Source organism: Electrona antarctica (assembly GCF_951216825.1).
Source record: "Electrona antarctica genome assembly, chromosome: 13".
In the NCBI taxonomy this organism is placed as follows: Eukaryota; Metazoa; Chordata; class Actinopteri; order Myctophiformes; family Myctophidae; genus Electrona; species Electrona antarctica.
The window spans coordinates 46,742,610-46,770,065 of NC_136794.1; positions in this window are offsets into that span (position 1 = coordinate 46,742,610).

Genomic DNA, 27,456 nt, shown 5'->3' on the forward strand with positions numbered 1-27,456 from the left:
CGACCGTGTCGGGGGAGAGGGGGGGGGGGAGAGAGGGGGAATAGGAAGAAAGAATAGAAGAGAGATAGAGAGGGAAAGAGATATGCAGAGAGATACAGTATGCTGCAGTGTTAATCAAACTCTCCACATCATATTTCAGTGGACCCTTATTGCCACTTTGTTTGTGTAAGTACAAACATGTGTGCCGTTCAGACCGTTCTGCACTCGGGTATCTTTTGTGTTCTGGACGTGTTGTGTTCATCACCAGTCTCTTTATGTTGTTATGTGTTCTGGACGTGTTGTGTTCATCACCAGACTCTTTATGTTTGTGTTCTGCACGTGTTGTGTTTCATCACCAGTCTCTTTATGTTTTTAATGTTCCATTTACATCCCCTTACCTCCACCCCACGGCTGATAGTTGTAATTTAAATTCAGATAGGGCGAGGCACTCATCCGTTGCTGTGTGTAATCTCACCCATAGAGACACGGCCACTGGTTTAGAAGCAAATCAGCTGGAACAGCTGGAATGGAGCTGTAACAATGGATAACTAGAGGGGGGGGGGGGGGGGGACACTCCCTAATAAGCAGTGGTGGAAAGTACTTTTACTTAAGTACAATTTTTAAGGTATTTGTACTTTACTTGATTATTTCCAATTTCCAATGCTTTTACTTCTACTCCATTACATCTCAGAGCCAAAATTTGTACTTTTACTCCACTACAATTATTTGAAAACTTTAGTTACTTTTAGATATAATTTTGATTAGAAAACATACATTAACCACTGCAACCCTATACATTTTCGGCTATTTTCAATAGATTTTGTTCACATTTGAACTTGTGAAATGGCACATCCAATAGTACTTTTACTCTTAGTACTTTAAGTACATTTTGATGCCGATACTTTTGTACTTTTACTCGAGTACATTTTCAATTCCGTACTTTTACTTGTAACAAAGTATAGTTCTAAATTGCAGTATTGGTACTTTTACTTAAGTAAAACAATTGAGTACTTTTTCCACCACTGCTAATAAGAATGTCTCTGAGAAAACCCACTGAGGATCGTTTCAATCACATTATAAACACCAAGAAACTGTCACTTTGTATGCGGCGGACAACGTATTCAAAGGTACAAAGAAATGTTCAAAAATAGTGTATATTCAGCCATATTCATATTACATATAGCCATATTCAGAGCTTCCGTTGCTTCAGACTGTATGATGGAAGCATGTGAAAGTTGTGGGTGTATAGGCAACGATCTGGCTAAGGAGACTATAAAGGCTCATTCATAGTCTGGATTTTCGGTGGTGAGGTGACCACCGCTCCGGTGGGTGAGGTGACCACCGCTCCGGTGGTGAGGTGACCACCGCTCCGGTGGTGAGGTGACCACCGCTCCGGTGGTGAGGTGACCACCGCTCCGGTGGTGAGGTGACCACCGGAGCTGAAATAACGTTGAGCGGTGGTGAGTAAAAACCGAGAGATTAAGGGCCGGTTTGGCGGTGGCGGTGGTTTGCTCTTCACCACGGCTCAGTGACGTCATGTTGTAGTGCGGTGGTCACCTCACCACCACCGAAAATCCAGACTATGAATAACGCTTAATAATCGTGTGAATAAAGTATTCAAGCAATCAATCAATCACTTGTAGATGGGCAATATTTCACCAGGAGTAATACGTACTGGTGAAGAGCAGGTTAAATCTAAACCACGCATAAAGCCTTTACTACCTTTACTACTAACTGTTTAGCCTGCCTGGCTGGTAGACCACAGGGTGGAACTGTGTGTGTCTTACTACTACTACTTACTACTACTACCGTTACTACTGCCTGGCTGGTAGACGACAGAGTGTGCTGGGTGGAACTGTGTGTGTCGTGGGCGGCTTCTGTGATTCCCTCAAATCATTTATTTTGGCTCTGCAGCATGTCTGGCCCCCAGCCTGGGACGGTCCTCCAGACACTGCACCCCAGGGTGGGCTGCTTTGTGATGGAATATCTGCTGTTAACAATCACACATGCACGCACAGTTGCAAGCACGCACGCACACGTTTGTATTACTATGTATACTTGTGAGGACATCAACATCGGAGTCGGACGGTGAATTTATGAATGTCATTTTCTTTTTTTATTGCATTTTTTTTACTGTGCCCAAACGAAATGCATGCAATTTAAAGCATGTATAGGGAATTTGTCGGTGTGTGACATCGCCACACAACTAAGTATAACATACATAACTCCAACAACCCCAAAAACCTAACCTCTATAAATATCTAATCCTAACCATTTTATGGTTAAGACTTTACCATAAAACAACCATTTGTCAAATTATACTGTACTTGTGTGGATATTAGGTCCTCGTAATTATAGTAATGCAAACACACGATTCAATTCAAATGCCTTCATCGGCATGAGAAAAACATGTTTTCATTGCCAAAGCAGTGCACACACACACGCACGCACACACACACACACACACACACACACACACACACACACACACACACACACACACACACACACACACACACACACACACACACACACACACACGTGCCCTCCACCTGCCCCCAGAATTCTGTTTCCTTCCTGCCCACTGAAGGAAACGGCGCCCCCAGATAAGGGGGAATTAATCCTGATGCATAGCGTGTGGGAAAAAAGTGGGAGTGTGTTTACATTTAAACGGTGCCAATTTACTGCTTGAGAGCAACAGTTATCAATTCCATTGAGGCTGAAGGAAATTGACTAGGAATTTAATTTTCTCAGTCCAAACATGATTACGGCGGTGGCTTAGTGGCTTGTCTGCAAATGCGGATTTGTTTCAGGTTGTTGAGGTTGGAATTCAATCAAAGAGAGGGTTGCTATTGATAAAGTGTACGGACGCCCGCCCGCACCCAGAACAAAATGAGTTCCAGTGGCATAATTCACAAAAAGCATCTTGCTATAATTTTAACAAATGGGTATTGACGGAAATTTGCGGGAATAGAATAGAATCATAATTAGTGCAAATCAATTATGTTTGATAGTGTTTGTCTTCAGCAGCAATTTTTGTTCTTCTCTCCACCTCCCTCGATGTCTCTTGGTTGGATAATGTGCATAAATAAACCAGCTATATTATTCCTTTAGTAAATCTAAAATTAATTTCTGATGAATGAGACACTATGTGCTTGTCATCATAACCATAGGGTTACATGGGATCTGGAGGAACCCAATCAAACATTTCTGATTGGTTCTGAAAACTTCCATCGTCGCCTCAAGTCATCTCTGTTCTCCATACATCTGGCCAACTCGTTGGTGCTTTGAGCTCCTGCATCTTTCTTGAGTACATCCACATTATGTTAGTGTGGGACGTCCTCGTGACCGGTGCCCATGTGTTGGTTCCCACAGCACCAGTCTGCTGGCTGGGAGCTCTTGGTGTCTTTGGCAGTGTCCTGCGAGTCTCATTCTCCTGGCTGCTATTTTGTCACTAACCCTGAATATTCCGGCATACATACATCCGTGGCTCTAATGCAGAATAAATAATAATGGACCTTGATATGTAAAAGGTTTGAATGCCCCTGTCCTAAAGGACCCCAACCCTTGTCATAACAGTCATCGATCCAACGTTTGATTAGAAGCCACTGGCGCTGATTGTAAATTCTCCCCCAGTTCCGTCCGTATGCCCCGTCGACCCTGTCAGTCATTCCAACAGGCCAGTTTTAAGGTAAACCAGTAACAGCTGCTATTGGAGCCTGTATGTTGAAAAGCTGTCCCGGGAGAGTGGAGGAGAAGCTGCTAGGCAAGCATAAGGCCAGGTGGCATCTTTGACTTTGACTTGAAGTAAAGTGCATGTTAATCAGTTGTGTGTGTGTGTGTGTGGGGAGGAGAGAGAGAGAGAGAGAGAGAGAGAGAGGGTCTGTCTGACTTTCATACTTTGACTGTGATTGTTCTCCGGCACTGGTGGTGGACAGGTACAGTAAGAAAGTACATTTAGTACTGCACTTAAGTAGTACCTTTTTGAGTACTTCCAAAATCGGAATCAACTTTATTTATTGTGCGTGTGCGTGCGTGCGTGCGTGCGTGCGTGCGTGCGTGCGTGCGTGGACAACGACGACGACGACACAAAAGCCAGTGTCTTATTTCCATTGCGGTCCTTTCATATGTATATGTGTAAATGATGCCGTGTCGCATGATGTGTGTACTGTATGTGTGTGTGTGTGTGTGTGTGTGTGTGTGTACTGTATGTGTGTGTTTGCACTTTCCAAGTCCATGTGTAATACTTTTGGTCACCTGGTATATATTTCAGCCTCTCTCGCTGTCTCGTCCCACGCCGCGATTTTTGGTGCCAAACAAAACAGAAGATCTCTCTCTCTCCGCACAGCAAACACACTTTCTTATTACCTTCCTATACTTTGTGTTACTATAACCTTGGTCTGCAACCTTAAACATGCACACACACAGGCACACACACGTGCACGCACACACACGCACACACACACGCGCACACACACAGGCACACACACACGCGCACACACACACGCACACACACACGCGCACACACACAGGCACACACACAGGCACACACACGTGCACACACACAGGCACACACACGTGCACACACACGTGCACACACACAGGCACACACACAGGCACACACACACGCACACACACAGGCACACACGTGCACGCACACAGGCACACACACACACGCACACACACAGGCACACACACAGGCACACACACACATGCGCGCCATAAACACACAATGTCTTCTAATTTATGGGTGGCATGCTGGGAGGTAAAACATTACGTCCTGTCCTCTCCTCCTGTTTCACTTTTAGGAAGCGATATAGTTAGCTACATGCTAATGAGTCATACGATGCAGGCACGTGCAGAGGGGTGCAGTACTTAGTTTAGACAGTTTTTGGTTTAGACTAGTCATTGGTTAAACCAGTCATTAGTCCTACAACTACAACCTGTCTCAAACCCTCACCCTAAACCTAACCTCCCACAGGGCAGCACACCTAAACCTAACCTTAACCCATGTCTAACCAATGACTAGTCTAAACTAAATATGCACCCCGTGCAGAGAGCGTTAGAGAGGCAGGAGCTGAAATCCCATAAGAGGCACTTTTAGGCCCAAAATAGCAGATCTACAAGCTCACAACGTGTCGTGTTGAGAGCTATTTTCGGGGCGCAGCCCTGCAGTCTTTATCTACTGGAGATGCGGTGTAACGACATGGATTTGAAACAAATTAGTTCAATGCAAAACGCTGCGTTCAAGTTCAGGAAACTATTCTCCTGAATGCTGCCTTCCGGCATGGCATGGAACAGAAGAGGAGGGCATTTGCATTTCTTTCACCATAGTAAATGCTGCAATTGTGGTCTGGAAAGGGCAGTTGTTTTACAGACGGGTAAAAGGGGCAGGGGTTGAAGCCCCCTTTTATATCTATGTGTGCACGTCCCTTATACGATGCAGCCATGGTTTAATGTTTAGTTTTCTGTTCACTGGGCATTATGGCTGCAGGGGGCCCCGCGGTGTGGGCCCCGCGGTGCGTGTGAGCGCCCCACGGTGTGGTGGGGGCACCGCGGTGCGGTGAGCGCCCAGTGGCCTTTTGCTGTTTTGCCGGTGATGTGTTTTCCTGATGAATCGTGGAATCAATGTGGCCGCCAGTGGATCGCGTTTCCTCCCCAATGTCAGAGCCGCTGCCTTTCATGGAACATTTATTTTTGTGATGGCAGCTGTTTCTATATTCTTTCATAATGATTATTCTCCCATGTACATTCTCCATGTCAGTACGTAGCTCCGTTTGGGAGTGAGGCTGCTTACTGTGCCAATAGTGACAGTATAGCATTATCGTCGCTGTCGGGCAGAAGCCATCACGTAATCTCCATATTTAAACTTTCGTCTAAATATGTGCAAGAGTGTCGCAGAAAAAAGCTGTTGAAAATAGCAGATCTACCAGCTCTCACAACGCCTCCTTGTGCAGCTTGTACATTGGCTATGTTCACTATGTGGCAATATCAATATGGGTGTTTTGAGGGACAGAGGGGCTGGACAGACAGACAGACAGACAGACAGACAGACAGACAGACAGACAGACAGACAGACAGACAGACAGACAGACAGACAGACAGACAGACAGACAGACAGACAGACAGCACATTTGACTTTATCAGTGGAGCGTATAACCCATTTAGACCTGACTAAATCCTGACAGTTTTCTGAAGAAAAACATGTTTCTATGTCAGTCGTTCTCCAACGTATTCATGTCAAACAAAGGCCCCAAATATATATGACATTGGCCGCCGACCCCCGTCTGAAAATATGTTGTTCCAGGGACCCTCCCAGTAGCAAAGATTTGAGTTAAAAACTCGCTCTGAAAGAATATATATTCAATGATTTCAGGCACATTTTCACGATTTTTCAAAAATAGCAGACCTACAAGTTCATAGCACGGCACTCAGTGCTATTTTTCAACAGCTAAAGCATAACATAATGCTTAAAACACCAAAAGGGGGTTCCCGCCCAGAATGGGATAAGTACAGAATCCTCGGACTCTGTGATTTCGGGCGACATGAGGCTCTCAGACCGTCTCTTCATCGCCGAGGTCTCTCTGCGGCTGACCTTTTATTCCCCGTGACATTTTCAGACATTAATCTGCAGAACGACGTTGTTGGCCGTGTGATGATGGAGTGCCTTTCCTCTCTCCGGTTACATTGTGTCGCTGTCTCACCATTTCACAGGTGGCAACAGGGGTCACGCCCGCAACTCTGTGGCGGTGGGGGGGGGGGGACAGGGGGACGGTGGGAAGAAATTACCCCGGATTTGATTCAGTCAACGTATACTCCAGACCAGGGGTGGGCAACTTTGACGATGGAGAGAGCCACTATATTTCCACACTCACTCCCTAGGGCCATATATTACTGTCGTAGCAAAAATAGCCGATCTACAAGCTTGTAGATCGGCTATTTTTGCTATATTCGAATTGAAATCTTACATTTTTGCTATTTTTGAATTGGAATCCTGAAAATGAAAATGTTTATGTAATTTCAAATGCCTTTCATTATACTTGTGTTGTGCAATGAGCTACTCATTTAGACTGAAGTAATTAAAGCGGTGTCATGTTCGCATGTTGTGGAATTGTAACAGCTGAAATCAATACTATATCAGTATTCTGATATTAACCTGCGGGCCGCATTAAGTGAAGGTGGGGGCCGCATGTGGCCCCCGGGCCGCCAGTTGCCCACCCCTGCTCCAGACAGTCGCTTCAACCAGTGTTGTTTTTGGCAGTGAATTCTTTGTTTTAGTCAATTCAATTCAATTCAAAGGGCTTTATTGGCATGAGAAAACATACGTTTACATTGCCAAAGCAGAAAGCACAATACAGCAATACAATCAAAACAAAAATTATGTACATTTGAAAGTCAGAATCTTCAATAGATCAATTTCTATATTGTACCAAGATCACTGGATGCAGGTATAGTGCAGGAATATACACAATGATTAGTCTTTAGGGTGGTTGTGTTCCGTTTGATATCCTTCTCCTATCACAGCAACTCACGAATCTTGCTGCTGTGTTTGCACATTGTTGTACTTCGCCCAGCAGATATGGGAGTTTATGGGAGTTTATGGGAGTTTAGTCATAGTCTGTTGAATAGTTTTCACTTAGTTTTAGTCACATTTTAGTCACCTGGAAGTCTAGTTTTTAGTCTAGTTTTAGTCGACTAAATATCATAAGATTTTAGTCGACTAAATCTACACTTGATTTAGTAGACTAAAATGTATTTTGGTGGGTCTTGATGCACTTGATGCACACTTTCTGAAAATAGCTACAAGTTCACAACGCGTCATGCTGCGACGTTTTGTGAACTTGTAGATCTGCTATTTTCAGCATGCAACCAAGTGTAAATTTAAATGACTTATACCCGATCTCTTGTCCACTAGTCCCTTCCTAACATTTTAGTCTAGTTTTTATGTGTTGACGCTGCAACGCGTTTCCGGTTTTCTGGCCGAACCCTGCAAGTTTCAGCCACGCGCGAGCTTCATTTCCATCCACCAGCTTTTGGTGTTTTAAAGCATTATATGTTATGCTTTAGCTATTGAAAAATAGCAGATCTACAAGCTCATAGCGCGCCACCGAGTGGTGCGCTATGAGCTTGTAGGTCTGCTATTTTTGAAAAATCTTGAAAATGTGGCGCAAATCTTTTAATACATATTCTTTCACAGCGAACGTTTTTAACTCAAATCTTTGCTTCTTTGATGTCCCTGGAACAACAACGACTTTGGCCATGTTTTTCTCTGACGTTGCCATAAATAGAGGGTATGCGCATGCTTAAAGTGAATGGCACATCGAGTTGCAAATCGAGTGGCAAAGCAACATGCAAAGTGAGTTTAACATTGTTTAATGTTGTTTAATGCAATCAGATAGGACTTTTCTCTTGGATGTATGGGCTGTCAAGGCCAGAAAGTAGTGTTTTGCCACTCAGTAGGCATTCCTGCATAACTTCCGGGTTTGATGATGATGTCACACTCTATAATATTGATATATGAGTTCAGGGTTTTTTGGACTTGTTTCAAAAGTGTAGGCGTATAGTTAGTTGCTTATTTGGGCTTGTTGTTTAAACCAGTGGTTCTCAAACATGTTCATGGCAAACATCTTCAACAGCTTGTGCCTTAGAAGATCTGTGTTGTTAAAAATGTTTCAAAAAATATTCTCTTTTCTCTTTCTTTTTAACAGCAGATCTACAAGCTCTCAACTGGTCGCATTGCGACGTGTTGTGAGCTTGTAGATAGGCTATGTTCAAATAGCCGTAGCCTAGTCGCTTCTTTTGCGCTTGTTTTCAAAGACCTGGTTGCTTATTTCACTGCCAGGGCTGTTGACAAGGTCCTCATCTTACAGACACCGACACTGTAGAGTCATTTATGACTGCTTATTTTTTTATGTTTATCTGGTTAATGTTCTGTATTCACGACGTTACACATCCTAGACAGACCTAGATCACTTCACTGGGCGACTGTGGCTCAGGAGGTAGAGCAGGTCGTCCAATGATACATGGGTCGGCGGTTCGAATCCCGGCTCCTCCTGTCTACATGTTGAAGTGTCCTTGGGCAAGACATTGAACCCCAAATTGCTCCCGATATGCTGTTTGGTACCTTGCATGGCTTCCGCCGCAATCGGTGTATGAATGTGTGTGTGAATGGGTGAATGTAATGTGAATGTAAAGCGCCTTGGATAAAGGCGATATATAAATGCACCATTTACCATTTACTTCACTGATAACTAGGGAAATTGGGTTTGCCACGGCCAGCACTGGGAAGTGAAATAGGATAACAAACAGTATGACAGTTTTTCCTGTCATTTTCATTGGTTAAATCTTTCATGTTTTAGAGAAAAGCGTTGAAAACATGACAAAAACACATGATAAAACAGAAAAGAAAAAGAAAAAAGAAAAACATGAAAACATATCTATTGTTTTGCATTACCTTGAAGTCCAGCGTTGGGCTTCAAAATAGATGATGTATTCAAAGTTGTCCTTTATCTGAAGTGTGTTTTTGACTACGTCGTCACTTCAGAGTTGTCAAAATGTCATCGGAAATAGAAGGGCTGTAATCTTCTCGTCATTTCTTCCTTTCCTACGGGGACACATCTGAGCGGAACGCGCCGTCTCTTCCGGGAGAGAGAGAGCGACTTAACAGAGTGAATAATTATCGTGACAGTTGTGCTATAGTTTAGTTTTTTTTCCACTTCCCTCTCCCTATACTTCCTACTGACCACACCTACTGTTTTTGTGTTGCAAACTCATAAGTCATATTTCTGTTCATTGGCTCGTCCATGATTTCCCTCAGGGGGGGACAGCTTAATAGCAGGACCATGAGAGTGTCATTTATCATGTAACGCTGCTGTGAACAACAAGGCAACAACCTGAAAAAAAAAAAGCAGGTAGTCATGTTGGCTTTTTTGCCAGGTGATGAAAGCGCCAGCTGGACTACATTTGCACGGAACCACTACTAACAACCGTAACAAACGACTTCAGTGGCGACTTTAGTGGAAACCTTACTCATGATTGGCTGCCTCCTATAGCGACCTATAGTCTGATTGGCTGCCTCCTCCTAAGCCAATGATAATCTGACTGTGAGCGGCATAACAACCCATACTCTGAACGCCGCACCGTGGAGTGAGTGGCAACAGAAGCTAATGTTATGAGCTAACTGGACCTAGAGGACAACCAGAGTGAACGGGCGCTACATGAGCGTGTTGCACCTGACAGCTATGACTGAGAGATACTAGTGCAGGGGTCCTCAACTAGAAATCCTGAAGGTCCACTCATATTTTTGGAAAAAGACTAAGGTCCAGTCCCATGAGCGCGACGCGGGCCGAAAATTTTGATTAATTAATTAATTTGATCAATTCATTAATTTAATTATTTAATTAATTTGATTAATAAATTAATCTTAATTTGTATTATTGCTCTTGTATTGCTATTGGAGACACTGGGGAGACACTGGGGAGGCACTGGGGGGACACTGGGGAGGCACTGGGGAGGCACTGGGGGGACACTGGGGAGGCACTGGGGAGGTACTGGGGAGGTACTGGACATTTCATATATATTTTGATGGTGGACCGCGGACCACCAGTTGAGGACCCCTGTACTAGTGCTTCACCAGTCGACACACATTTTTGACGACTAAATCATCTGTAGATTTAGTCGACTAAAAGCTTAGGATATTTTAGTCGACGAAAACATTTCAGATGACTAAAATATGACTAAAACTAAATTAAATGCATTTCAAATGACAATGACTAATACAACTAAATCAGATTTTTTGCTGTCAAAACCAACACTGGAGCCAAAGACTGTCTTGATGAAGGTCCAGACTCCAGAGGGACCCAGACGTCTGTCAAGTTGAATAAAAATCGATGCTGCTGAGCCAGAGCAGTCACTGTGCGGCTTTTTTTCTTCATGAAATTCTTCTTCTTATGATTGCTTCAGTTGTCACTATGCAACGCACCGGCATGTGAACAATGTGGATGTGCCAATATTTCCTTTGCATAGATACACCTTCTTGTTGTTTACGCATACATTATATTGAGCTGCCAAACCCAAAATTGAAAAGATTAGTTGCCAAGATTAACCAATTTAGACCTGAGCACGATTCTACAAATGCCTTCTAAATCCTGACAGTTTTCTGAAAATGTTTCTATGTCAGTCGTTCTTCGATTTTTCAAAAATAGCAGACCTACAAGCTATGCTATGAGCTTGTAGATCTGCTATTTTTCAATAGCTAAAGCATAACATAATGCTAACACCAAAAGGGGTTCCCGCCCAGAATGGGTTAAAGATTAGTTGCCTGAAAGACCCCCTGTATATGAAAACATTTTTTTGTCAAGATTTGTCAGTGGAAAAAACAAAATAGCCGATCTACAAGCCCACAACGCATAAAACACACTGAACTCTGCATGAACCAACTTTGACGACCACTGGTTCACGGGGAGCAAAACGTTAGGCCACAAGCCACCGCTAAAGCACAGGCCTTGAAACCTCCCCTCCCTCCCTTCCTCCCCCCCTCCTCCCTCCCTCCCCGTACCGCCGTTGATATGTTTTATCTCTCAGTCTGTAATACACTTTTATGGATCTGTTGACAGACTGTCCGGGCCAGTCGTTACACGCTGCTCACGCGTCTCAGTCTCTCAGCCCCGCGGAAGGATGAGAATGCATTAACCCATTTAGACCTGACGTCGGAATTAAAAAAATGTTTTTTAAATATTGTCAGGTTTCTGAAAAACCTTATGTTTCTGTATCAGTGGTGCTCAATATTTCATGTCAAGGACCCCAAAAACTATATGTAATATGCCTCCGCCCCCCCATCTGAAAATATGTTGTTCCAGGGACCCTCCCCAGAAGCAAAGATTTGAGTTAAAATGTTCACTCTGTAATAATATATATTCAAAGATTTGAGGCACATTTTCACGATTTTTCAAAAATAGCAGACCTACAAGAGCTTGTAGATCTGCTATTTTTCAACAGCTAAAGTATAACATAATGCTTTAAAACACCAAAAGGGGTTCCCGCCCAAAATGGGTTAATGTTTGGTTTTCTGTTCACTGGGCATTATGGCTGCAGGGGGGCCCCGCGGTGCGGTGAGCGCCCGGTGGCTTTTTGCTGTTTTGCCAGTGATATGTTTTCCTGATGAATCGTGGAATCAGTGTGGCCGCCAGTGGATCACGTTTCCTCCCCAATGTCAGAGCCGTTGCCTTTCATGGAACATTTATTTTTGTGATGGCAGCTGTTTCTATATTCTTTCATAATGTATCTGGTGTTAACGGAAAGGATGGGGATTTAACAACGACCCCAACGAGGCAATCCGCCATCGTAACTGATTTTAAGGACGGTCCTAACTCATCTGTCTTACAGTTTCTGGATCTTGTGTCCTATACACTTTGTCATGTGACCCAGAGGAAATGGCTCGTCTACAAGCTCTCAATGTGGCCGGTTTCACTATTTTTGGAACATTTTCAAAATCATTTCGAAGCACAAACCATTTTGCCTCTGATGTCATAGGCTCGGAATCAACAAATTTTTTGTGTTTTCTGATCCGGTCTAGAGCGGATAGGTACGCTTGTGACTTTGCGTCATCAAACCGTGTGCTCCTCCAATGAGCAGCTTGGAATGAAAACCATGCCCTCCTTCCGTGTGGAAGGCCTGGTGACGCCAGGGGGCGACTGTGGCTCAAGAGGTAGAGCAGGTCGTCCAATGATCCATGGGTCGGCGGTTCGAATCCCAGCTCCTCCTGTCTACATGTCGAAGTGTCCTTGGGCAAGACACTGAACCCCAAATTGCTCCCGGTGTGCTGGTTGGTACCTTGCATGGCTTCCGCTGCAATCGGTGTATGAATGTGTGTGTGAATGGGTGAATGTAATGCACAATCTATGTAAAGCGCTTTGGATAAAGGCGCTATATAAATGCACCATTTACCATTTGCCAGCCACCAGGTTAATAATGAACGTTACATGCCCAAAATATGGATGCCAGGTTGAGCATCACAGGTCTTTTCAGACCTGTGAGGAATCACATCGCAAACAAGTCACACTTTTAGGGAACGAACATTCAGTATTCTGCACACTACTCAAAACGTCGGAGTCCAATGCTACTCCTTGTTTATCCGAGTGAAAACTTTTGGCTTTCTGAAGAAGACAACAAAAATAGTTCTGAAGTCTTACTGTCATGGACACACTGACAATTGTGATTCTTGGCACTGTGTCTCGACCCTGCCGTGTGGGTTGCAACCTCCATCTTTTTTTTTAAGAGCGGGGTATAGTACTGACAGACGAGAGATGGAAAAGCAGACCTATTGTTCCACCAGCTGTACCATTTTCTCATCTCTGCCTCCGGAATGATGCAGCGCGGCTCCTGTGAGCTTGAAGCTGAATTAATAATGAATGGAGTCAATAGGTCCCTGTGCCCCTGCATTCTCCCAGGACTCACCTTGGAGTGACTTTGCCCAACAGGTATTGAAGTATTGAGTCCAGTAGGAAATCGTACATGGTTTTCTGACAGGGGGGCCTCTCTTTGTTCCCGGCCTGTTCTGTTGCAGTATATGCACTGTTTAGAGCCAGCGGATCCCAACAAAAGAGACATTTGATGTGTTCCCCACGACCCAAACTAGCGGAAACAGTCGATCGAGTTCACAATGCAACGCGTTGTGAGTTTGTATATCTGCTATTGTCGCTACTTCTTAAAGGACCACTTCACCACTTTTCAACCTATCTTCATATAATAGGTCCTCACTAATAATCATCATAAAATGGCTCTTCCAGTGACATCATTAGGCAGATTTTTTTTTAAACAATATTTTTTTACATTATTGTGAGAACGATGGCTTCCATTTTCGCATTGCAACTTCAGGACTAGTAAGCCTGAAGTTTCTATTAGCTTGTATTCCCCATCGATGATGTCACTGGAAGACGGTTTCTGAACTGCCCACAGCCCTCCCATGGGACACAGACAGAGTAGAAAAAAACACTGGAAGAGACTCATCACTGAGTAGAAATCGCGCCATTTTTTCATGATTATTTGTGAGGACCTACTATATGAAGATAGGTTGAAAAGTGGTGAAGTGGTCCTTTAATTATATTTTATTTATTTTTTACATTCATGAAATGTCTTACATTGGTTTAAGTTATGCATTTGTTGTGATACATGTTTCATAAATTAATTTCCTATATACGTGTTTTGAGTTTGTGGATCTTTTGTAGCCTACTTTTTCTCTTTTTTTGAATTTGATTCCTGAAAAATAACAGTTTCGGAGATATGAGGTTTCCAACCGAGAGAGAGAGAGAGAGAGAGGAGAGAGAGAGGAGAGAGAGAGGAGAGAGAGAGAGAGAGAGGAGAGAGAGAGAGAGAGGAGAGAGAGAGGAGAGAGAGGAGAGAGAGAGAGAGAGAGATGAGAGAGAGAGGAGAGAGAGAGAGAGGAGAGAGAGAGGAGAGAGAGAGAGAGAGAGAGGAGAGAGAGAGGAGAGAGAGAGGAGAGAAAGAGAGAGAGGAGAGAGAGAGAGAGGAGAGAGAGAGAGAGGAGAGAGAGAGGAGAGAGAGAGAGAGAGGAGAGAGAGAGGAGAGAGAGAGAGAGAGAGAGAGAGGAGAGAGAGAGGAGAGAGAGAGAGAGAGAGGAGAGAGAGAGGAGAGAGAGAGAGGAGAGAGAGAGAGAGAGGAGAGAGAGAGAGAGAGGAGAGAGAGAGGAGAGAGAGAGAGGAGAGAGAGAGAGAGAGAGAGAGAGAGAGAGAGAGGGAGAGATCGGGCGGGAGAGAGAGAGAGAGAGAGAGAGGGAGAGATCGGGAGCGGAGAGAGAGAGAGAGAGAGGGAGACGTGTGTGTAAAGCACGGGGAAATGACATTTTGTTCTATTCTGCATTCGTTTTTTTGTTTCGTTGGCAAACTAATAAAACATGCAGCGGGCTGCCGATGCTACTTAGAGTGCCTCAGTGATCAATACCATACGCACGCCTGTTTTTATGAGAAACCCTCCAAAGAGATGCCCTGTCAAGCTGTCGCACGTCGTTAGCACGACTCCACAACGGGGTGATATATACTGTACCGTGACGCAGATAGGAAGAGGGAGAGAGTCAGGTATAGAGGCCTGGCGTTCACATCCCCCAGTCAGGTATAGAGGCCTGGCGTTCACATCCCCCAGTCAGGTATAGAGGCCTGGCGTTCACATCCCCCACCGCACGTCTCCCATCTGTCACCATTGTTACCCCTTTACATTGGGAAAGGAATTGGTGCATGGGTAGTATAGTAAACACCAACACAACGCATTTATCTCCGGTTCAATGAGGTTGTGGTGGAATTCAGTAGGAAATAAAGGGGTCAGAGGCACTACTACTGCTTTAACACTTTGAGGGCTTTATATTAAAAGATGACATACAGTATACCGAGGCTGCCAGGATTGTTTAATTAAGTATTTGCGCCTTTTGATCCATGAAAATCCCCTGAAAATAATAGTCCCATGGCTTGTTGTCCAACCGAAAAATAATCCACCGCCGTGATGCGGAAGAACAACAAGGGCTCGCAGAGCCCAGTCAAAACCACTGTTCACTTGCATTGAACTCATTTACCCAGAAGCCCTTGCAGCCCAGTGCACGGGTTCGATTTCCGGTTTCGTCGTCATAACGCGACGGCCTCGTCACCAGGTCCGCGACAAATCCGCTATTTTAAAAAAAACGGCGAATTAAACGCATAAAACAAATAGTGGGTTTAGCATACAGTATATTACGCAGGGGAAGAACATGGATTAAATAGCGTGGTTATGCAGTTAAACTGTTACATGAGCGGACAAGAGCGATGTACTGTACATTTAGTACATACAGTATGCAGGCCTGTGGTACAGTCGTTCTGCCAGGAGGAGCACGAAGCATATAGACCATATTTATACTGTCATGATGTTAGAAGGACAAGCTGTACCAGTAACATAATCAACAGCTATCAGGCCCTATAGAAGGAGAGGCATTGTGCGTCTCTCTCACGTCATGTAACACATCATGTAGGCCAGGGTAAAGAGAGATGGATAACATAATGATGCACGTACTGAAAATAAAGTTTCATATAAATACATATATATATGATCTCTTCAAGGTTGTTAGAGTATTGCATAAGGCACATACGGATTCATTCATTCAGTTATAATCCATTTAACCCATACTATACCAGGCAAGTCAAAGGACAACAACAGCCTGAAGGGAATAGCTGGAGGGGAAAGCAGAGCTCATGTATGTATGTATGTATGTATGTATGTATGTATGTATGTATGTATGTATGTATGTATGTATGTATGTATGTATGTATGTATGTATGTATGTATGTATGTATGTATGTATGTATGTATGTATGTATGTATGTATGTATGTATGTATGTATGTATGTATGTATGTATGTATGTATGTATGTATGTATGTATGTATGTATGTATGTATGTATGTATGTATGTATGTATGTATGTATGTATGTATGTATGTATGTATGTATGTATGTATGTATGTATGTATGTATGTATGTATGTATGTATGTATGTATGTATGTATGTATGTATGTATGTATGTATGTATGTATGTATGTATGTATGTATGTATGTATGTATGTATGTATGTATGTATGTATGTATGTATGTATGTATGTATGTATGTATGTATGTATGTATGTATGTATGTATGTACCGTATGTATGACAGCCCACATTCACATCTCTGTAGCTGTCAGTGTATAGAGCTTTGAGCCATACACGCGCCTCCTCTGGGAGTCGGGTACGAGCACGTGGACATTCATTAACCATTTAAGCCAGGCGGAAAGCATATGAAGCCAATAGTAGTTATTATGACGCCCACAGTTCTCATTAATGTCCCATAACGTGGTGCTGATTCCCCTGCTACGGCTGCAACAACACATACAAATAATAATATATTCGTTTACATTCCATTGGAGTCAGGTGCTTTGACTTTACACTATTTATAATTCAAAATAGTGGGTGAACTAAAGGTCATAGGTCAAAAGAGAGCACGAAAGTTGTTCGGCATGAGGAGACACATATGTGTATCAAAGCTTGCATTTTCAACTGAGTGATGTGGGCGTTTGTGGGCTTGGCGTCTTCAGCGCTTGGCATAGCATCCTCTACCATATTGGCAAGTTTTGCGAAAAGAAATGAAGCGTAGCCTGCGGAGTTAGTTCAGTCAGACATACTCGAGGGGTTTCATGCTGTGCTCAAAGGTGCATACTATACTCAAGGGGTTAACATGCTGCATTACTATGTGGGCGTATAAGTGTGTGCAAGTCCCTCATGTCATTCGCTGATGTGGCAGTCAGCTGACCAATTGGGGCGGGCTACTTAAGCTCACCAGTCTGCATGCTCTTCCTGCCTTCCTCCAAGGACTGTCTAAAGAGGACGAGACGCGAAGACCGTACGGACGACGCCATGTTGCTCCATGGTGCTCCATGGAAGGAAAGAAACATGCGCAATGGGCTATATGCAGCCAACACTTCCGCGTTCAGCTTCCTTGGTCTCAACTGCGCATGTTTCTTTCCTTCCATGGAGCACCATGGAGCAACATGGCGTCGCCCGTACGGTCTTCGCGTCTCGTCCTCTTTAGACAGTCCTTGGTTGTTATGTGATGTTTGCTCCCACCACCACCCCAGCACCACCGGTGGGCTCTGTTATTTATGCTCCCCATGGGGGGGGTTTATTGTATATCTATCTCCCTGCTCTTAATGTTTTACGATGGTGTTTAATCGCGCCGAGCAGGGAGAAAATGCAGCAGAGCCGAACGCCAAGTCTAATATCGTATGCACACTTCGTATTCTCATTCTCTAATACATATTGGTTAAATCTATTTCATGAGTTGTCTGACTGAACTATTGTAAACAAGGATCAGTGTCCGTTGAGGCTGTTTCCTCTCTAGCCTGGGCTACGAGGAGCCTGTGGAACTAAATCCTTTCAGAAGGGGGTCCGTCCGCGTCGCCACATTTGGGGGTTGTTACGTTGACATAACACCACTGCTTTATCCCATTTTGGACTGAGGTCGATAAAAAAAAGGCTTCTAAATCCTAAATTTTTTCTGAAAAACCCATGTTTCTATGTCAGTGGTGCTCAACCTTTTTCATGTCAAGGACCCACAGAATTATCTCTATTGGGCCACGGACCCCCCCATCTCAAAATATGTAGTTCCAGGGACCCCCCAGAAGCCAATATTTTAGTTAAAAATGTTTGCTCTGAAATATATATTCAATGATTTGCGCCACATTTTAACGATTTTTCAAAAATAGCAGACCTACAAGCTCGTAGCGCGCCACTCGGTGGCGCGCTACGAGCTTGTAGATCTGCTATTTTTCAATAGCTAAATTATAACATAATGTTTAAAACACAAAGGGTTCCTGCCCAAAATGGATTAAACGGCATGGAGAGCTGTAGTGTGGTCTGGTGGTGGTGTGATGATTATTGCATAGAAGTATCATAGTTTTTCCTGCTTAGTGTTTGGCAGAGGACGGGGCCAAGAGGTCTACTTATGATGAGGTAGATGGAGGACATATTGGGCAGACAGTTGGCCAATTACTGTGGCAATTTGATTGGCACGTTGACGTGGTGATACGAAAAGATCACACCTCCTCCCACACACGGTTTATGGTTCATTTACCTCTTATCTTTTATTGTACGATGGGGTCTGGTATGGATGGTGTGTATATCCCATTTTGACCTGAGATCAGATTCTAAAAATGTCTTCTACATCCTGACAGTTTTCTGAAAAAGCTATGTTTCTATGTCAGTGGTTCTTCGATTTTTCAAAAATAGCAGATCTACAAGCTCGTAGCGCGCCACTCGGTGGCGCGCTATGAGCTTGTAGATCTGCTATTTTTCAATAGCTAAAGCATAACATAATGCTAACACCAAAAGGGGTTCCCGCCCAAAATGGGATATATATATATACTGTATATATATATACTGTGTCCACCCCCAGCTCACTAGTTTCCTTTGTGAGAGAATCCAGGACATCATAGAGGAAAGTGTGCATTGTTTGTACTGTGCTCTTTCTCCCAGCATGGCTGCTACAGTAGTAACCATGACAACCACTTTCAAAAGAAAATGCCTAATTTGTGGGCAACACAACGGCCATACATTGGAAACGTTGGAAAAGCATGAAATTACTGTTCCACTGACGGAGCCAGTACAAATAGAAGAAGAGAAAAACGAGCACTCTCAGTCTGGATGGATGGATGGATGGATGGATGGATGGATGGATGGATGGATAGATGGATAGATAGGGCGGCGGTGGCTCAGGGGTAGAGTGGCTGGATGGTAACCGCAAGGTTGCCAGTTCGAACTTCGAACCCGGGCTCCCCCAGAGTTAGTGTCGAAGTGTCCTTGAGCAAGACACAGAACCCCTAATTGCTCCTGATGTGCAGGTTGGTGCCTTGCATGGTTTCCGCTGCCATCGGTGTATGAATGTGTGTGTGAATGGGTGAATGTAATGCACAATCTATATGTAAAGCGCCTTGGATAAAGGCGCTATATAAATGCACCATTTACCATTTATTTACCATAGATAGATAGATAGATAGATATATATATAGATAGCACTCATCCACTGGGAATAAAATGCTTTCTGAGTGAGAGTAGCCGAAAGTAGATGCTCTTAACATCTGTCAGCTTATTGATTTCTTGATATGACATGTTGTCTGGTGCGTTGAGGTGCTGCGTTCAAGTGGACGAGACGTTTGTATCGACGGACTCTGCTCTGTGGACGTCCAGACACCTGGTGCACCTGCTCCAGTCGCAGTATTTGCAACCACTTTCAAAAGAAAACATCACATTTGTTGGGCAAACGCAGCACCAAACTACATGAAACGAGAAACGTTGGAAAAGCATGAAATTATACTGTTCCACTATGACAGAGCCAGTAATCATAGAAGAAGAGGAAAAACAAGCACTCTCACTCGGTCTCCAGGTGTCAGCGCTGACAGTGTGATCCGAGAACCGGCTCTGTTCCAAATTCTGGTTCCTTAATGTTGATCTTTTTTTTTTTTTTTTATTATTTATTTACCCAGGGAAGTAGCTGAGCACAGGTGCTCATTTTCAGCAAACGCCCTGCTCATAGAAACAAACACACACACACACACACACACACACACACACACACACTAAAACCTGGGAGCTGACCAGTACAACCACAGTCTTATACTGTTGGCCACTAAGCAGCTCCAGGGGGAGCGGTTGGGGGTTCAGTGCCTTGCTCAAGGGCACTTCAGCGGTGTTGGGTGAGTGATGACAACAAGGGTGCTCCTCTAACCCTTAGGCCACCGCTGCCCCAAAATCTACAAGCTCACTACACATCACAATGTGATTAACTGATTATTATATATTTTTTTTAATAGTTCATTAATTGTAATGGAGGCAAAAGTTTGAAATAACGGTGGTATTGATTTGAAGTCATGTTGCCCACAGCCCTCTGTATGGATCAGTCTGATCACGTTCTCCCACAGACAGAGCAGGCTGCACAACGGTGAGAGCTAGGGAACAGACAGAGCAGGCTGCACAACGGTGAGAGCTAGGGAACAGACAGAGCAGGCTGCACAACGGTGAGAGCTAGGGAACAGACAGAGCAGGCTGCACAACGGTGAGAGCTAGGGAACAGACAGAGCAGGCTGCACAACGGTGAGAGCTATGGAACAGACAGAGCAGGCTGCACAACGGTGAGAGCTATAGGAACAGACAGAGCAGGCTGCACTACGGTGAGAGCTAGGGAACAGACAGAGCAGGCTGCACAGCAGTGAGAGCTAGGGAACAGACAGAGCAGGCTGCACAACGGTGAGAGCTAGGGAACAGACAGAGCAGGCTGCACTACGGTGAGAGCTATAGGAACAGACAGAGCAGGCTGCACAACGGTGAGAGCTATAGGGAACAGACAGAGCAGGCTGCACAACGGTGAGAGCTAGGGAACGCTAGACAGCGAAGCCGTATTTTCTCTGCCAGAGCACTTTCAGGGAGCGGACACACACACACACACGCACGCACGCACGCACGCACGCACGCACGCACGCACGCACACACACACACACCCCTCCACCTCGCCCTCAATGCACCCTGGGGATCTGCTGCCACCCCCGGCGTTTGGTGTTCTCACTGGCTCTCAATACTGATAATTGCAAAACGGGGACAATTGCCTCCTGAAAAAGTAAAATCCAGGATATATAATTGTCTTTCTCGCCGGATTGTTTGAGAAATATCCTTTATTTTTTTTTATTTTTTTAATATGTGAGTTTCTCCAAAGCAAAAAGTATATAATCAAGGAGTGCTGATTATGGGTGCCAGCCACACCAGAGCTGCCAATTCTGACGGCTGGACCCTTGTGTGATGAAGGCATGTGCGAAATGTAAATGTTCTGCTGGAAGTGAAAGATCATTTTGTATCTGCGTAGGAGCACAGGAGGTGTGAATGCAGACTGATTGAGAGCAGAGAGAAGCACATGATGGCTTACCGCGGGGTTGAGATTCCTCGCTAGCTCGCCACTCTGGGGAATACGCTTCCTTCGGCTTGGATTCCTCCCTGGGGGAAGTATAGCTCCATTATTGGTAGCCTCCTGATCGTGCGGAGACATGGAAAAGGTTGTATTGCTTGTCCCCCCCCCTGACAGTATGGCATCGCATAATCCAGAACTCTTGTCTTTCCCTTCCCAGTTAATGCCACCCCATCTCATGCTTCCCCTACTGACGATAGAATCTCCTGTTTGAGGAGAATTAGCCTGCTACTGGCAGGCTTCGTACGCACATATCAGACGAACATGCTCTGTGCTGTCCGTGTTTCATGGCCGCCTCAATGCTTTTCCAATGGAAGTCTGAGGCTTCGTACACACATAAAGAACAACTGTGCTGTGCTCTGCCTGTGTTTCATGGCCGCCCCAATGCTTTTCCAATGGAAGTCACGTGGTTTGACCAAACACTTGTGTTTGATTGCCCCCCCTCCCCCCATCACACACAACTGTTTGGTCAAACCACGTGACTTCCATTGGAAAAGCATTGAGGCGGCCATGAAACACGGACAGCACAGAGCATGTTGGTCTGATATGTGTGTACGAAGCCTCAGTCTTGTGGTTTGACCAAACAGTTGTGTGTGATGGGGGGAGGGGGGGCAAGCAAACAAGTGTTTGGTCAAACCACATGACTTCCATTAGAAAAGCATTGGGGCGGCACAGTTGTTCTTTATGTGTGTACGAAGCCTAAGACAACGTTTCACACACTGTGCATCTTCGCATGATCGACACGTCCAATGCGTTTGTTGGATGTGTCTGTGGTTCTGTCTGTCCGCTTATTATGAAAAAGTTGCTTTTTTTTTTTTGTTTCTAAAGTGTACTTGCTTATTTAGGCTTGCTTCCTAATGTTGTTATCTGAAAATAGTTTGTGCAAGCGATCCCCCCCCCCCCATACAAGATTTTCGCAGAATTATTTCTACGAGTTATTTCTATGAGTTCACCACACTTGAACTCCTAGATCTGGGATGGAAAATAGCCAATGTATAATAGGTTTAAAGTGATGCGTGTGGCATTCTTTTGGGCTTGTTTCCATAGACCCATGGTTGCTTGTTTCTCTCGCAAAACCTGGCAATGCCACCGGGTTGCCACCGGTGGTGCATTAAGTATTTCAGATCCTTGGCCGGCGTCCCACGGCGTTACCTCGACGACAAGGACGAAGAGGAAAAAAGGAGTAAGGGCAGAGGATGATTGGCAGACTCGGAGACAATTAAACTGTGGCTGTTAAGCAAAAGAGAGGATTTGGATCTTGAGAGATGTCCGCTGAAGTCGCTGTGTGTGTCAACCTGGCCTCTGTCTCCCCCTGCCCCCCTCCTCTGTCTCCCCCTGCCCCCCTCCAGGCTTACACAGACATTGCTTTCCTTGCAACCCCTTTTTCGCCGGCTGTACAGCGGGCAGCAATTATGCCGTCGCGGCTCTACACGTCCAGTGTACTTTGCCACTATCATTTAATTGGAGGAACGGGGGAGTGGTTCCTACACCAAGGATAAAGTAGGTGTTCTACCTGCCTTTTAGCTCGCTAAGAATAGAGTGGAATAGAACTGGGATCTCTAGCCACATGTGCTGGAGTGGGATTTTTTTTACCCCAGGCCACTTTTTGTAATAGTTAGGGCCTCCCTCTCCCATCGGGGGTAACTGCTCCGTGCTATAGCTTCACGGGCAAGACGCCGCCTCTGTGCTGGCCCTGCACAGTGGGGGATGATCGCAGCTTTGTCATTAACGGTGCGGTACTTAAAAGTGGCCGCCGTGTTTCTGGAGGGGTCGTATTCATCATATCACTTGAAGTCATCGACTGTTGGCTCGGCCTGTGCTGCTTTTTGTACAAAGAAAGTGAACCACGGATGACATTCTCGGTTTTCAGGTGATGGAAGCCGATAGAATCAGGTTATAAATGAGCTAGGTTATTTCTTCTTCGTCTTCATCTTCTCCTCCCCCCCCCCCCCCCCCCCCCCACCCTTTCGTCTCTTGCCCGAGGACATTTCCAAGAACTATAGGCTACTGCGAATCACATCCAATTTGATCCCACATAGCCAAATGACATGCTAAATTATGCATAACTTTTTAATTGGCTTGTGGATGGTCGGGGGTGTGTGTGTGCGGGGGGATTTTCTTTTGTGCATTAACCCATTTTGAGCGGGAACCCCTTTTGGTGTGACATACATTATGTTATAATTTAGCTATTGAAAAATAGCAGATCTACAAGCTCATAGCGCGCCACCGAGTGGCGCGCTACGAGCTTGTAGGTCTGCTATTTTTGAAAATTCGTGAAAATATTTATTTCAGAAAACTGGAGGATTTAGAAGATTTTTTTTACATTTTGAGGTCAGACCTAAATGGGTTAATATGTGACGTTGAAAGGTGAGGTCATGTTGAGCCTTGCGGAGCCGGGAGCCCTGGACGTCTTCCAGGGGTCACCTTTCTGAGCAGCGGGGGCGCTCGCCGTCCTGCTGTGCAGCTGCCTCTCTTCTCCACACCTCTGCCTCTCCGCCTCCGCTCCTGTCACCCCCATACCGCCTCCTGGTAGCAGCCAAGTTTACCCTCTGGCCAATAAGCAGGACATTTACCACATGTTCCTTGCAGTTCTCTTCCCCCCCTCCCTCCCCATCTCTTGCATAATTTGAAGGAGGAATGGTTGACCTCCTTAAAATGAAGGTGTCAGGGAAGGACGCAGCTTTGACCGTAATCCGTGAGTTTACCATGCTTCAACTTTGAAAGATCAAGTTTGTTCCCCCCCCGGATATAGATATGTGTTTCACTCTCAGAGTACAAGCAACTCTGTTCCCATCCGTGCCTTGAAAACCTTTTGTGATCGAGGCTATAGAGCGCCGAAGTCCTGACGTCACTCGCTCATCCCCTCCATTCCCCTGGTTCACGGAAGTACTTTTTCTATTCTATGGAGAATAACATGGGGTCATCTTAAAATCTTTTTCATATAAGCATTGTGGTCCAGAAATAAACAAGCTGTCTCTACGTTATTGTCAGGGAGGTGTGAGGTGTGTCTGCATCGTTTGCGACAGTCAGTCACTCATATATGATATTCTACAGTCTGTTCCTAGCGAAAATGTAACTAATTCAGTAGCAGTAACAATAGCGTTTTCTCTCAGTCAGTTGATTCTTCATATTTTTCAAACACAGTTCTTATATGAGGCGATCTAAAATCCCCCTATGGGGATTACAATGCAAATAAAAAGTACATGAACCTGTGGATTTGCGCCCTCTGCCGATATTGACGTCAGACTTCGGTGCTCTATTGTTGTCCAAATAAAATGGCCGGCCTCTTCAATTGCCTGCATTAACCACTTAAAGGTAGTGTATAAAGATTAAAACCAAATGTTTTTGGTTAATACATTGAAGCTCTTTACTGTATGTGGATAGTAGTCATTGGTATAGAGAGTTTGTCCACTAACAGGGCTGTCCCTGTCTCGACAGCTCTTTTTTATTTTTTATTTTTATTTTTTAATTCTTTATTTATCCAGGGAAGTAGCTGAGCACAGGTGCTCATTTTCAGCAACGCCCTGCACATAGAAACACACACACACACACACACACACACACACACACACACACACACACACACACACACACACACACACACACACACACACACACACACACACACACATTAAAACCTGGGAGCTGACCAGTACAACCACAGTCTTATACTGTTGGCCACTAAGCAGCTCCAGGGGGGGAGCAGTTGGGGGGTTCAGTGCCTTGCTCAAGGGCACTTCAGCGGTGTTGGGTGAGTGATGACAACAAACTGCAGGCAGACCTTCCAGGAGAGAGATTCCACACAGATAGAGACATACGTTCAAGGTGCTATAAAACTCCTTCACAGATTTATTTTCTTCTTTTTTTTTGGTCAGAAGAATAAAGGGCCTTGCAAACGTGAAGCGAGGAACGCAGGCGTTGTTGCCTGGATCAACACAGGTGTCCTCCAGGTCTGGATCAACACAGGTGTCCTCCAGGTCTGGATCAACACAGGTGTCCTCCAGGTCTGGATCAACACAGGTGTCCTCCAGGTCTGGATCAACACAGGTGTCCTCCAGGTCTGGATCAACACAGGTGTCCTCCAGGTCTGGATCAACACAGGTGTCCTCCAGGTCTGGATCAACACAGGTGTCCTCCAGGTCTGGATCAACACAGGTGTCCTCCAGGTCTGGATCAACACAGGTGTCCTCCAGGTCTGGATCAACACAGGTGTCCTCCAGGTCTGGATCAACACAGGTGTCCTCCAGGTCTGGATCAACACAGGTGTCCTCCAGGTCTGGATCAACACAGGTGTCCTCCAGGTCTGGATCAACACAGGTGTCCTCCAGGTCTGGATCAACACAGGTGTCCTCCAGGTCTGGATCAACACAGGTGTCCTCCAGGTCTGGATCAACACAGGTCTCCTCCAGGTCTGGATCAACACAGGTGTCCTCCAGGTCTGGATCAACACAGGTGTCCTCCAGGTCTGGATCAACACAGGTGTCCTCCAGGTCTGGATCAACACAGGTGTCCTCCAGGTCTGGATCAACACAGGTGTCCTCCAGGTCTGGATCAACACAGGTGTCCTCCAGGTCTGGATCAACACAGGTGTCCTCCAGGTCTGGATCAACACAGGTGTCCTCCAGGTCTGGATCAACACAGGTGTCCTCCAGGTCTGGATCAACACAGGTCTCCTCCAGGTCTGGATCAACACAGGTGTCCTCCAGGTCTGGATCAACACAGGTGTCCTCCAGGTCTGGATCAACACAGGTGTCCTCCAGGTCTGGATCAACACAGGTGTCCTCCAGGTCTGGATCAACACAGGTGTCCTCCAGGTCTGGATCAACACAGGTGTCCTCCAGGTCTGTTGAAGAGGGGCGCAACAACGCAAGCGTAAAAACTTCTCCGAGCAAAAACGCAGGTCTCATTGAAAATGAACTACATACAGTAGCCTAGTAGCCAAAAAGTGAACCCGGACATGTTGAGTACACCAAGGTTTTATAGAAGGCAAAATATTCAAAATTTCATCATGCTTTATCTAGCATGTGATGTGTCAAACTAGGGGGTTTTCATGATGCTGAATCCATTCCAAGCATTAGTTTTGCAAAAAAACACTCATTGGGCTTAAAACGGCCATGCCCACTTGCTGCTGCTGACATCATCAATTTGTCACATGCTACATAAGTCATGATGACATTTTGAATATTTTGCCTTCTATAGGTTGTTAATGGTATGGTCACATATTATGCCAATTATGAAAATTGCTCAACATATGCAAGTTAGCATCCGGCAGTTTCTACATGCTGGGGACCCATACTAAACATTTCTAACATAAAACCTTGGTGTACTCAACATGTCCGGGTTCACAATGGGGCTCTATGGGCTGGCTACTAGACTATGTACTCAACATGTCCGGGTTCACAATGGGGCTCTATGGGCTGGCTACTAGACTATGTACTCAACATGTCCGGGTTCACAATGGGGCTCTATGGGCTGGCTACTAGACTATGTACTCAACCTGTCCGGGTTCACAATGGGGCTCTATGGGCTGGCTACTAGACTATGTACTCAACATGTCTGGGTTCACAATGGGGCTCTATGGGCTGGCTACTAGACTATGTACTCAACATGTCCGGGTTCACAATGGGGCTCTATGGGCTGGCTACTAGACTATGTACTCAACATGTCCGGGTTCACAATGGGGCTCTATGGGCTGGCTACTAGACTATGTACTCAACATGTCCGGGTCCACAATGGGGCTCTATGGGCTGGCTACTAGACTATGTACTCAACATGTCCGGGTCCACAATGGGGCTCTATGGGCTGGCTACTAGACTATGTACTCAACATGTCCGGATCCACAATGGGGCTCTATGGGCTGGCTACTAGACTATGTACTCAACATGTCCGGGTTCACAATGGGGCTCTATGGGCTGGCTACTAGACTATGTACTCAACATGTCCGGGTTCACAATGGGG